Source organism: Nyctereutes procyonoides, unplaced genomic scaffold (assembly GCF_905146905.1).
Source record: "Nyctereutes procyonoides isolate TBG_1078 unplaced genomic scaffold, NYPRO_anot_genome, whole genome shotgun sequence".
NCBI lineage: Eukaryota > Metazoa > Chordata > Mammalia > Carnivora > Canidae > Nyctereutes > Nyctereutes procyonoides.
Window position 1 is genome coordinate 52276817 of NW_026575043.1, and position 13433 is coordinate 52290249.

At 45.9% G+C, this 13433-nt stretch overlaps 1 non-coding gene across 1 annotated transcript; it reads right to left on the reverse strand.

The window, feature by feature from the left end:
• Nucleotides 1-7482: 7482 nt before the first annotated feature.
• Nucleotides 7483-7589, reverse strand: LOC129508433 (U6 spliceosomal RNA). Its single transcript, XR_008664171.1, has one exon. It is a non-coding gene; the product is annotated as a U6 spliceosomal RNA (small nuclear RNA).
• Between the last annotated feature and the right edge of the window lie 5844 nt (nucleotides 7590-13433).

Consider the following 13433-nt stretch of genomic DNA (forward strand, 5'->3'; position numbering starts at 1 on the left):
AAACCCTCCTCATGCTTTGTTCTCTGTGGAGAGGAAATGATACCAAACTCATGGAGGCTCTCTGGCAAACCAGTCTCCGTGTTCTCCTCCCAGCTCTGAAATCCCCGAATCTACAAGAGCATAGGATCATAGTGAGCTGCATGGCCTTCTGGGAGGCAGTGAGAACCTCCGGTATGCTGAGGAAGTACCCGGGCAGCTCTGAACCCCTCCCTCTGCCTTGGTCTCCTTTCGATGGCACAGGCACATCTTTCCATTTCTCTGAACACTCAGCTCTGCGAGGCCCTCTCCCAAGGCCACCGGAACTGGTCTCCGGTTCCAGCCTACACACCATCACTGCTGCTCATACCTGGCCCCCTCCTCATCCCCTTGGTCTCCAGGCGCTGCAACAGTGAAATTGTAGTGGTGACAGGTATCGTCCTCAAAGCCAGAGAGACTCTTTGCATCCCACTTCTACGATTTCCTAGCTGTATGGCCTTGACTAGACATCTTAGCCTTTCTGAGCCTCAGTTTCTCCATGGGGAAAAAGGCCATATTCCTCAGAGGAATACAGCCCATAGAAAGGAATGTGTGTCGAGCCCCCAGCGTGTAATACTAGCTGCTTGCTATTGAAACACAAAACTGCCTTTCCGCCGTGGCAAGGAACTTCTGAGGTGTGAACCAGCCCCAAGAGAGCTCAGTGCTCTGTTCAACAGGACTCAACTGAAAAACAAGCCCTCCTCCCTTCCAGGCCTTCCTGTTCCAGCCTGTCCCCCTACCCACCTCGAGTCCAATTCTTGGATCACTTCGCCCCAAGATCACACGACCGGGAGGGGCTGAGCCAGGGCTGCGACTCCAGCGAGTGTGGTGCCAGACCCTGTGCCTTCCCACAGTGGCCCCCTGATTGAATCCAGGACAGAAACAGAGAGGTCTGTGCCTCCTCGGACACACAAGCACCACCCCTGTAGACAAAGGCACAGAGTGGGTCTCACCAGTTTATTCTCCTTGGCCATCTGGAGCCAGGCAATGTTCTCAAGACCCCAGTTCTGAAGGGTACAGCCTTCCAACCAGGAAACCACGAAGGCGACTTTCCAAAAGGGCATTTAATCCCAGACCCCTCTCTGCCTGGCAAGGATGTGCCCTTTGCAAAGGGGTTAAGTCACTCCCGGTACTTGCCCAGCTCGCCTGAACTCTAGCTGAGGGACTGGGCCAACAATTCCTCATCCTTACCAAGTTCTCTGAACACACCACAGCCACTTACAAGCTCTGAAAAAAAACACGTATTTTTTTTATTGCTGTTTACTTGTCTAGAACATGCCTCTCCTCATTCAGAGGTGAGGTCCCGGCTGTCTGGAGCCTTGTCTCTGAAACTACCATAGCCCGATGCTTGGGACAGCACCCAGCACTCAGGTGCCAAACGGATCTTTGAGTGAGCGGATGAACGGACAAGCAAACCTCCGTGTAGTCATCTGCAAAACTAAGATTCTGGTCTCCGCTATGCGGTTGCCTTCGAGCTTAAATAGAAAAGCCCGTGTGTGCTAAAGCGTTTAGTATGGGGTCTGGTATATTATTCGCATTTGGTAAATGGGTGCTATTTAAAACGGACACACATTCATCAACAGATGGATGGATAAAGAAAATGTGGTATATACATACAATGGAATATTGCTCAGCAATTAAAAGCAGGAAATCTGTCTTTTGCAACGACACAGATGAACGTTGAGGGCATTATGCTAAGCAAAGTAAGTCAGGCAGAGAAAGACAAATACTGCATGTTCTCACTTAGAAGGGGAATCTAAAAAAAGCCAGACTCGCAGAAAGAAGAGAATGGAGGTTGCCTGCTGCTAATGGGTGGAGGCAACGGGGAGAGGTTAGTGGAAGACCACAAACTCCCAGCTACAACAGAAATCAGTTCTGAGGATCAGATCAGCAGCTTGGTGACGAATTAGCAATACTGCATGATAAACTTGAAAGCTGGTAAGAGAGGGGCACCTGGGTGGCTCAGTGGTTGGGCGTCTGCCTTCAGCAAAAGTCGTGATCCCAAGGGATCCCTTGGGATTGAGTTCTGTGTTGGGCTCCCTGCAGGGAACCTGCTTCTCCCTCTGCCTGTGTCTCTGCCTCTAGGTGTGTGTGTGTGTGTGTGTGTGTGTCTCATGAATAAATAAATAAAATCTTAAAAAAAAAAAAAAAAGAAAGTCAGTAAGAGAGCAGGTCTTAAATGTGACCACCGTACAGCAGAAAAGGTCACCATGCGAGGGGATGACGGTGTGAACTAGCCTTATTGTGGTCACCGTTGTGCCATATAGACATGTATTGAATCATCACGTCGTACCCCCTAAACGTATCTATGTTACATGTCAATAATATCACAATAACACTGAGAAATAATGACAAAGTGCAATACATTTCAACAGCTGACACACAGCACACAGAGTGACAAGACACAGACCATCAGACAGACACAGACATTTCTACAGACACCTGTGCGGACCCACACACACAGAGACACACAAAAGATAGTGGCTATGCTCCCTTCCTTAGACGTGGCCCACTGCCTCCCCCTTGACCCCCACCCCCCAACTCCTATGTGCAAAAAAACTGAGCCTGCCTGGCAGTGGGATTGGCCGAGCCCCCCCACCCCCACCCCCACCCGCCAGTGGTTTTCTTTTTCCGAGTGCGGTTTTGAGGCAACATGGGAAGTAATAAGAGGAAATAATTCTGCTCATTGTTGAACAACCAGAGGACACCGTGGCAATGTGTATAACAGATGTGTGTGCACGGAGAGGATGTCTACACATGATCGTGTGCTCCGGTCTGTCTCCAAAGATGGGGGATTCTAATCGGCATTTGTATTCCCCCCACCCCAAGGGAAAGAAGCAGAGGGGGGGCTCGAAGCCACTCCAGGGGTGTGTTAGGGGGACAGCCCCGGAGCATGTGGTAATCTTGCCCGCAGCCTGATGTCTCTCGACAAGGAGCATCATGGGATGCAGGCTGCTGTTAATTTCTCAGATTCATGTAATATCCCAAAGTAGGGTTTTATCTCTCCTTACCCCCCAAAAGAATTTTAAAATAACTCTGGACAAAAGGAAAATCGGTTCATGGAGTCGTGCAGATATAACTGGGACTCTGGCTACCTCTGATTCACGAATGCGATATGAGAACTGTCCTGGCTTCCTATAATATCCCACCTGCATTTCCCTTTAACGAGAAAGCCCACTGTCACCCACCCCTGCTCTTTGGCTGCTAAACATCATCCCCTTCCTGTGCTTTCTTCCAACTCTTATATTTTAGGTCAAGGATGCTTTGTCTTATGTCTGCTGTCTCAGCTGAGGCCTCACTACAGAAGTCTCTGCCAGGAGCCAAGGTCATGTTCTGTCTTCCTGAAAAAGCCAAAAGCCTCCTCTGGTCGGCAGGCACAAGCTCAACCAAAGATCACAACCGGCTAGCTACATGGGAGCTGGATCCAGCCCCAAGACCTGTTTTGCTTGGCTCACAAAGTGTTGGCTCAAATGGTGTATTTTTGAAAATTTGAAACCGTTTGCCAGCATTTAAAAATCAGAAGCTTTCACATAAAAATTCTAATTTTTCAGCTTTTCTTGAAAACTTGAAAGTCTTGGCGCTGCTGCCTACATTCCTACACGGTCATAATCTGCTAGAGCTGTGTGGCAGGTGGTCCCTTGAGACAAGACTCTGTGTTTGCCACAGTCCCCACCACTCCCTATTGTCTCCCTGTATGTGTCTCAAGGTCAGTTGCCCTCTATCATTGACATCTCACTATTGTTTTACTCACAGAAGAATTAAAAGGACAGTAGAATAGTCTTGCACTCATGGCTGTTTTTCATCTTTTTTTTTCTCCCCCATGGCTGTTAAACAAAGGATCATGATGGTGTAAAAATGAAATGAAAGCTAACACTTGGGATATTTGAAGTGTATTACATGGATCAATTCATTTAATCCTCACAACAGCTCTTGACAGTTGGTAAGTGGGTGACATTTTATTATAATTATTTTTGTTGTTGTCACGCCCGTTTTAGAGAATGGGAAAATAAGATGCAGAGAAATTAAGGTCAACCAAGAGGGCCATCCTGTCCAGGGAACATAGGATATATTTCCCCATGGAAATGAAGCCTGGCCTATGTACCACCTTAAACATTGTCTATGTGTCCCTGCAGACCCACCCTCCCCTCTTCCCCACCCTACTCTCTGCCCATGAGACTGATCCTTATGGAACTGTATGGATGCCTTCTTCGGCATCATGTTGGTTGGTCAGCAGGACACAGGGAACAAATGTGAGTGGAAGTGAATCCAGGGTATATATATTCCCCAGCCCCCTCCCTATAGGGTCACTGGGTCCTTGCAGGCTGGCTGAGTCCCTCCACCCAAGGTCAGCATTCCTATCCAGCCCCTCTCCAGAGCCCTGCTGTCTTCAGCTACATCTCTTCCAACCTAAGAGAGATGAGTGCTCCTACATGTTACTAGCGTCAGATGACACACTATTCCTCTTGGCTTCCGTCTTCCCACCCCAGTTTCCCTACATCTTCTCAGACATCCGCAAACTGCCCCTAGAGCAAAAGGCCTAGTTGGAGAGTGTCATCTGTTTCCTGCCAGGACACCCCCACCTACCCATTACATCCTTGATCAGCTTCCTTCACTTCTGCTCCCCATCCAGCCCTAGAAGAGAATGAGTGGGGTCAGCAATCCCTGCACTAAACTTACATTTTAGAGAGGGCATAAGAGGAGTCCAGTAAGCTTATCAGAGGCTCTCAGAAGCTTTGTTTCTCACCATTAGAAGTGGCAAGACCATCTCTGACTCAAAAAAAAAAAAAAAAAAAAGCAATGTCTAGAATAACACCTTTGGGTCAAGAGACTGCACGGGGTAAAGAAAAGAGCACTGGAACGGGAGTCAGGAGTTCTGGATTCCAGGCAGAATGCCCTCCTTCCAGGGGCGCCTGGGGGGCTCAGTTGGTTAAGGTCTGACTCGGTTTCAGCTCAGGTCATGATCTCACGGTCATGGGATGGAGCACCACGGCAGGCTCTGCGCTCAGTGCAAAATCTGCTTCAGATTCTCTCTCCCTCTCTCTCCTGCTCTCTCTCTCTCTCTCAAATAAATAAATAAAAACTTTTTAAAAAAAAGAGTGCCCTCCTTTCAGAAACAATCTCTCTGTAAAACAGAGACAAAGCCTGCTAGGATTTCACCAAATGCAACTATGCAAAGTATTGTTGACACAGACAGGGTCTTCCCAAACCCTGCCAGGACGAAAGCAGCATGCCAATTTTTGTCTTTCTATTCTGCTTCGCTATATGACACCCATCCTCACCTCCTCTTAAGTCTCAGATAAATCCTTTTTCCCTTCCAAAAATATTTGCAGTTGTGTATCTATCTATAGCGTAAATGTTTGTTTTCAACAAAACTTAAAACACTCTTTATGTGGGAAAGGAACCTTGGCACTTCTATAGAAACATGGTTCTGAAAAAAAAAAAAAAACAAACAAACATGGTTCTGGATAATCCCAGCACCTCCCGGCCAGCATCCCAACCCCCAGTTTCTGAGAGTTAATCATATCATCAAGCCAAGGATAAGACCAGAAATGTCCAAAAACCTCTTAAAAACGAAATCCTTCCCTGGCCAGAAGAAGAAAGAGTGAGAATATGATGCCACTCACTCTTAGGCATGTGTCTGCCAAGGGTCTTCTGGGTGCCAAGCCCTGACCTGGGTCCTAGAGCTGCCAAGGGGACATGAGAGTCTCCCAGTTCACAGGGAGCCCATCTTCCAGTTGGTGCCTACATGCTCAAGATCTTGCTTTTTTTTTTTTTTAAGATTTTTATTTATTTATTTATGAGAGACACCGAGATAGAGGCAGAGACAAAGGCAGAGGGAGAAGCAGGCTCCCTGCAGGGAGCCTGATGCAGAACTCAATCCCAGGACCCCAGGATCATGACCTGAGCCAAAGGCAGATGCTCAATCACTGAGCCACCCAAGCGTCCCAAGACCCTGCTTTGATGGAATTTTCAAAGCAAAGGGAATCACAAACATAATGACTTGCCACAGTGATATGTTGCCCTAGCTCTGGTATGGGAGCTAAGCAGACACAGGAGACAGGCTGCCCAGGCAGTGGGAAGAACAAGTACAGATGTACAGAGATGGGCAAAGTGTGCCCAACAACTACAACAGGTTCCATATCGCTGATGGACCAGCTCTCCAGAGCCAATGTCCATTTATGCACCCATATTATGAGACTGCAAATTCCCTGAGGGTAAGGTTCCTCTTGTTGTGTTGGTGACTATAAGGCCTGACACATAGTAGTGACTCAATAAATATTTGTTAACTGAACAGATCCACATATCTCCTGAGAACTTTCCAGATCAGATGTTCAGCACAGGAATTAAACACTGAAGAGAACACAGGCCCAGCTCTCCAGGGGCTCACAGACGGGAAGGGGTTACAGGTAAGAAAATGGATAATTGGGATGCATTGTGATAAATACCAAGTTATAGGAACTGCTAAGGTAGATATCCTGGTGAGTCAAATAACAACCTAGAGAGCATGACATCTCAGCTAAGACCCAAAGGGTCTCTTAAGAGTTAACCAAGGGGCAGGAGGGAGGGCAGGAAGGGACATTCAAGGTGATGGGAACAGAAAATTCAGAGGCTCAGAGGTAAGAAGAAGCATAATAGGATGAGCTCACTAGAGATGAACAGCCAATGGTGTGTCACAGAGAAAGGCCACCCATCAAGCTAGAACACAGGAAATAAATACAATAATCCCCCCCTTATCCATAGGGGAAACATTCCAAGACTGCCAGTGGATGCCTCAACCTGTGGGGAATACCAAATCCTATACACACTATTTTTCCCTATGCATACAAATCTAGGATAAATTTTCATTTATAAATTAGGCACAGTGAAAGATTAGCAACTACTACTACTAATAAAATAGAACAATGATAACAACATACTATAATAACAGGTGAATGTGGTCTCTCTCTCAATACATCTTCTTGTACTGCACTCATCCTTCTGGTGATGACGTCAGATGATAAAATGCCTACATGATGAGAGGAAGCGAGGTGGGTGATGTAGATATGTGATGTAGCATCAGGCTGCTATTAACCTTCTGAAGATAGTCAGGAGGGTCATCTACTTCCAGACCATGGTTGACTGCAGGTACTGAACTGTAGAAAGTAAAACTGTGAATTGAAGTGGCAGGGGGAGGCCTGGTATAAATAGATGATAGATAGATAGATAGATAGATAGATAGATAGATAGATAGATAGATGATAGATAGATGACAGTCCAAGATTTTTTTTATGCTTAGTTTTGTTCTGTTTTATTTTTCAGACATTATTTTCCAAGCTAATGCCCAAGGTCTATCATTTTATACTCCCACTAAAGTATGAAAATGTGGTTTCCCCACATCCTCATCCTTCCTAGCATTTGGCATTTTCACCATTTTTTATTTTATCTTTGCTGATAAGTATGTATGGGCATCTCGCTGTGGCTTTAAATAAAAATATGGAATGCTTCACGAATTTCCATGTCATCCTTGCACAGGGGCCATGCTAATCTTCTCTGCATCATTCCAATATTAGTATCTGTGCTGCCAAAGCAAGCACCCAAGATTTTTTTTTAAGATTTTATTTATTCATTTGAAAGAGAGAGAGTGTGTGCATGAGTCGGGTGGAGGGGCAGAGGAAGAGGGAGAAGCAGACTCCCCGCTGAGTGGAGAGCCTCAATGTGGAGCTGAATCCCAGAACCCTGGGATCATGACCTGAGTCAAAGGCAGACACTTAACTGACTGAGCCACCCAGACACCCTGGGTGTCTGACAAACAGTCCAAGTTGACAGTACAAGTTCAATTACCAGTGAGCAGCTAACCCCAATCACCAAATTTAGAGCCCCTAGGGTGTTCTCCTTTAATAAAGACACATCACCTTTATTAATTACTTATATGCCAGCCACTGTGCTTTGAAGGTGTTTAGTTTTCAGCCCTCAGACCACTTTTATCTCCATTGTACAGATGAGACACCCAAGGCTTTAAAATGCAAGGTGACTCCCTGAACAGAGTCCCTAGGACTCAGTCCTGCGGATAACTGAGGGTGAACCCAGGCCCACAGAAGCAATGGAGGCATCATGTAGCCAGAGAGGACAGGTAGAGAAAGAAAATGAAGCCGCTGAGGAACATGTCTTCCTGGCTCGTCAAAGCAAACAGAAGCCTGAGGTGGAACCATCCTGAATGGGCACAGGTAATTAAGGTGGAGGAAGGTGGGGAGGATGGAACAATAGGGTGCATTCTCCACCACAGGGGGCTGGGGCATGGTGGTTGCCATGGAGACCAATCAAAGGCCTGGGACCAGAGATCAAAGGCCTCCCATGATTTGGAGTTGGAGATCAACTGTTGCAGTGCCTGGAGGACCAGGGAACCCAGCCAGCTGTCCCAGTGGGAGAAGAAACAGTCCTCAGCATCTGCTTCTGCAGCTGAGACATGAGACCTGCTGGACGGAAAGTACTTGTGTCCTTTAATAATTATTTTTATTGCCTTTAATTTTCTTTACACCAAGCTTGTTGTCAGAAACTCAAGAAACAGATACAAACCAGGGACCCATCCAAAGGAAAGTTCTGTCCAACCTAATTGAAGCCTCTGATAATTGACTCTTTCTATAGAGGCAGGCAAGAAATTGAAAGCCTTGGTTGCTCCCCAGGAGAAGAAGTAGATGCCTCTGGACTGGGGAAGGAGGGAGTCTTCACTGTATACGCTTTTATACTTTCTGATTTATTTTTTTTTTAAGTTAAAAAAAAAAACATAAGTAGGGGCACCTGGGTGGCTCAGTAGGTTAAGTGTCTGCCTTCAGCTCAGGTCATGATCCCAGGGTCCTGGGATAGAGCCCCACATCAGGCTCTTTGCTCAGTGGGGAGCCTGCTTCTTCCTCTCCCTCTGCTGCTCCCCCACTGCTCATGCTCTCTCTGTCAAATAAATAAATAAAATCTTTAAAAAAAAAAACCCATAAACTTGAAATAAGAATAATAAAGTTTTAAGCTAAAATGATAGGCACAAAATTTAATTATCTCTTAAATATGTGGCCCTGTCCTTTGTAGACTTTTCCTCTTTGCATTCAGAAATACAGAGCTATAATATCTATAATTGTTTAACAGTGATGAAATCATTAGAGGATTTGTAAAGGTCTATCTTGTCCTTTGTAAAAGTGTCCAGGAACTAATTCCCTATGAGCTTGGTCTATGGAATCTGTTCATGGACATAATCTATTTAGTAATGCATTGTCTTTCTTTATTTTTTTTAAAGATTGATTGATTGATTCATGATAGACACACACAGAGAGAGAGAGAGAGGCAGAGACACAGGAGGAGGGAGAAGCAGGCTCCATGCCGGGAGCCCCACGCGGGACTCGATCCCGGGACTCCAGGATCACGCCCTGGACCAAAGGCAGGCGCCAAACTGCTGAGCCACCCAGGGATCCCCACATTGTCTTTCTTTAAAGAAGAGGATCGAAACATTCTGTTCCAGCTTCATGCTCCCACCCATGTCATCCCAAAGTGAAAGTGGGTAGGGCAGCTCCCTGGGGACTCGCACATGAAACCAACTCAAAATGTGAACAATTGAACAATTGAGTCAGGCCTATGACCTGGCAGGCAAGTGCAAGAACTCTTTCCTCAGGTTCCCTGGGCCCAAATCCAGCTCTACACTTCACCAGAATGGAGTCTCAGGCTAAATCTCAATATCCTTATCTCCCTAAAGAGCTTTGTGATATCTCCCTCACAGAATATTCCATGAGTAGTAGATGAAAAATCTCACATACACTAGCCTGCTGCCTGGCATAGAGTCCCTCAGAACCCAGAAAATAGTCAATACGAATGTCATTATCACATTATTGCTTCCTCACTAAGCCCCTTTTCTAGCCACTCACTCAACACATGTTAACTGAGTGCCTACTATGTGCCCAGTGGAAATCCTCCCTGGACAAAGAGGAAGGCACACATCAAAGAAAAACTTTAGCCAGCTTTGACTCCAGAGCTCAGGACTTTACTTTAAATCTCTGATCTGACTCTGCCCCTAATCAGCATGGTCCTTCAAAATAGAAAAGAAAAAAAAAATTACCTAGAGTTCAAAGTCATTGATGTGGCTCCCAAATATTAGGCCATAATGTTTGTTCCCAAGGCTCTGAGAGATGTGCCCAACAGGGATGTATCAAGAGAAACTTTAAGGTGGGGCCAGGGAGGACTTCTGGAAGGCATTTTGTTCACACTCCTTTACAAACCAGTGGAACACCATGGGAAAATCAGTGTGGGTTCAAGCTTAGGTTAAATTATTATAACAGTAGTAGCACAAGTGATAATGATATTAGCTACTATTTATTAAAGACTCTGGGACACCTGGGCAGCTCAGCAGTCGAGCGTCTGCCTTTGGCTCAGGGTGTAATCCCAGTCCGGGGAACAAGTCCTACACTGGGGTCTCTGTGGGGAGCCTGCTTCTCCCTCCGTCTATGTCTCTGCTTCTCTCTGTGTCTCTCAGGAATAAATAAATACTATCTAAAAAAAAAAAGACTCTATGATAAGAGTTTTGCATGCATTGTCTCTTTTCAACTTCATGATAATCGAAGAGATATGAATGATTAAAATCTACAACATCCAGATGAGCCATCAGAGGCTCAGAAAGATCAAGGGGCTTGCCCAAGGTCACACAGCCTAGTAAATGGCCAGGCCAGGGTTCTGATGTTAAAGCTCATGTTCCAGAGTTCTCTGCCACCCATGAGCAAAAAGTAAAGGTTCTTCAAATGAGGGGAGGATTTGGGCTTCCCCAAGAAAGACTCGAGCCTGGGATCCCTTCTCTATGCCCCCACAAAGAACATCTGCAGAAACAGCAGAAGACCCAAAACCAACAGAGAAAGCTTAATGGTCAACTCCCTTCTGGGTATGCTCCGGGGCCATGCACAAGGCGATGGAAGGTGGGGGTTAGAAACTTGACTCATTTAGCCCACGAGACAATGAATGACATTGTAGGCTGGGGCAGCTGAGCCTGAGAACCCTGGGGACCCAGTCCCATCTCTCTAATTGGATCTGGAAACCACATTCCTTCAGTTCCTTCAGGTTGCTGTGAATTCCTCCGGGTTATGAAGCAGGTACGACCCATCTTTTTGATATAAAAACAATGGGCTGTGTGCCGGGCCAGGCAGAGACCTAGCAGAAAATAAAAAGTCAGCAGTGCGAAGCCTAGCACCTCTAACACACATCTGGAAAGCATTTCCCATTGATATGAAAATGGATGTGTGGATAAGGCCTATGTGAATTTATGAATCTGGTGTATTCATCACAAAGGCCACAGTGAGAAAGGGTCACTCTTACCCCCAAGCCAGCCCCCATCATGTGCTTTCAGATGACTTTGGGGTTGACTTCTCCCAAGAAAGGTTTCATGGAAAGCTGCAATCTGTTAAGAGAACTGGTTGGTTGGCGTGGCTTCATCAAGACAGGAATTAGCATGAGGAGACAGTGACAGGAGAAGGGGAGGGACTCAGAAGTTGCAGGTCCAATAAAATCATGGTGGTGAGTCTCCTACAGGTTCCCTTGTACAGGATTGGGGGAAATAGTAGTTATCTGAGGTTTGCAGGGTCTGGTCTCCCAGGCCACCACTCTGTTTAAACAGTATTATGTTCCATTTGTTGAACAACCAGAGCTTTAGCTGAAAAATGTGAGGTGTCTGGGATAGTCTTAAAATACTAAGTGATGCCTGAGAAATTCTGTTAGGTACATGCAGGATGTCCTTTGGAACTGCTTTAAGCATTGAAATTCGGGGGGGGGGGGCAAGGGGGCGCCTGGGTGGCTCAGTCGGTGAAGCATCTACACAGGTAGTGATCCCAAGGTCCTGGGATTGAGCCCCATATGGGGCTCCCTGCTCAGCGGGGAGTCTGCTTCTCCCTCTCCCTCTGCCCCTCCCCCTGCTCATGTACACACTTTCTCTTTCTCTCTCAGATAAATAAATAAAACCTTGAGGCGGGGGTGGGGGGGGTGCGGGGTGACAAATTCAAGGGAGCTCCTCGGCATATGCAAGTAGCAGGCTCCAGGGTTGGAAGCAAGAGGATTAATGTGACCTTCGTGAAGACACCTGAAATTGACTTTGGGAAGGTGGTAGGAACAAAAGGATAGGCAGCCATTCAGAGTAATAAAACCGATCTACATTGAGAGGCCATGTAACTGACCACACATGTTAAGATACCATGATCAAAGCAAACTCATACTCACAAAGACAGAATGTGGATTTTTTTCTCCCATGTTAATTGGTGCGTTCTAGTGTGAATAGCAGGAAGGAGCTGATCATCTGAGGAAGGTTGGTTACTGCATCAGTCAGGATGGGCCAGATTATGCTGCAGTAACAAACAACCCCAAATCCCTGAGGATTGAATCATCGATGGTTTCTTTCCTACATTATCTGTGTTTTCTCTGGGAATCAGCTGCGAGCTCTGCTTGGTATCATGGTATCACTCTCAGGGACCCAGGCTGAGATGAAAAGTAAGAAAGAAGTCACTACCCAATACATCGCAGGTCACCACGGCAAAGGGGAATGGAGAAAGTCATCATGCTTGCTAGCTCTCAAATCTTCCATCCACAAGTGACACAAATCACACTGACTTGCTTTTCAAAGGCCAACACAAGACCTGTGACCACTTTAAGAGACTGGGAATCCATCCCACCATGTGACCAACAAGGGACAGAATGAGAACTAATTAGTGGACAACACTAATTTTAAAAATTTAATTTCTGGGGTGCTGGGTGGCTCAGTGGTTGAGCATCTGCCTTTGACTCAGGATGTGATCCCAGGGTCCTGGGATCAAGTCCCACGTCAGGCCCACCACAGGGAGCCTACTTCTCCCTATGCCTATGTCTCTGCCTCTCTCTGTGTGTCTCTCATGAATAAATAAATAGAATCTTTAAAAAAAAAAATTTCCAAGGAGATAAACTGGCAAGACCATAGTAAGGATAGTACTTAGCTCTTACAGAATATTTTATGGTTTACAGAACACTTTCACTTATATCTCATTTTAAACCTCAAAGCAATGTTTCAGCATGGCATTTTGTTCATTTAAAGGCACAAAAATTCACTCAACTAGCTCAATTAAAATAACTTTAATTTATCTATTCAAGAAATATGTTTTAAACATCTATTGTGTGTCCATGATTCTCCTATAGCTGGGGCTATAGTTACAAACAAGACCAAGTAAGGTTCTGTATCCGTAGAGGTTATGATTTGGTGAGGGAGGTGGATGATAAACTAACCAGTAAAGAAATATAGAATACAATTGTGATGGACTCTATGGTACCCCTTCCATGATTCTGGCCTCCTGGCATTCCCAGATTTGTGTAATCTATGCCCCACTTTAGTATGAGTGGGACTTATGACTTGTTTCTAACCAATACAGTATGGCAGCAGTGGTGGGATGTCATTTTTGTGA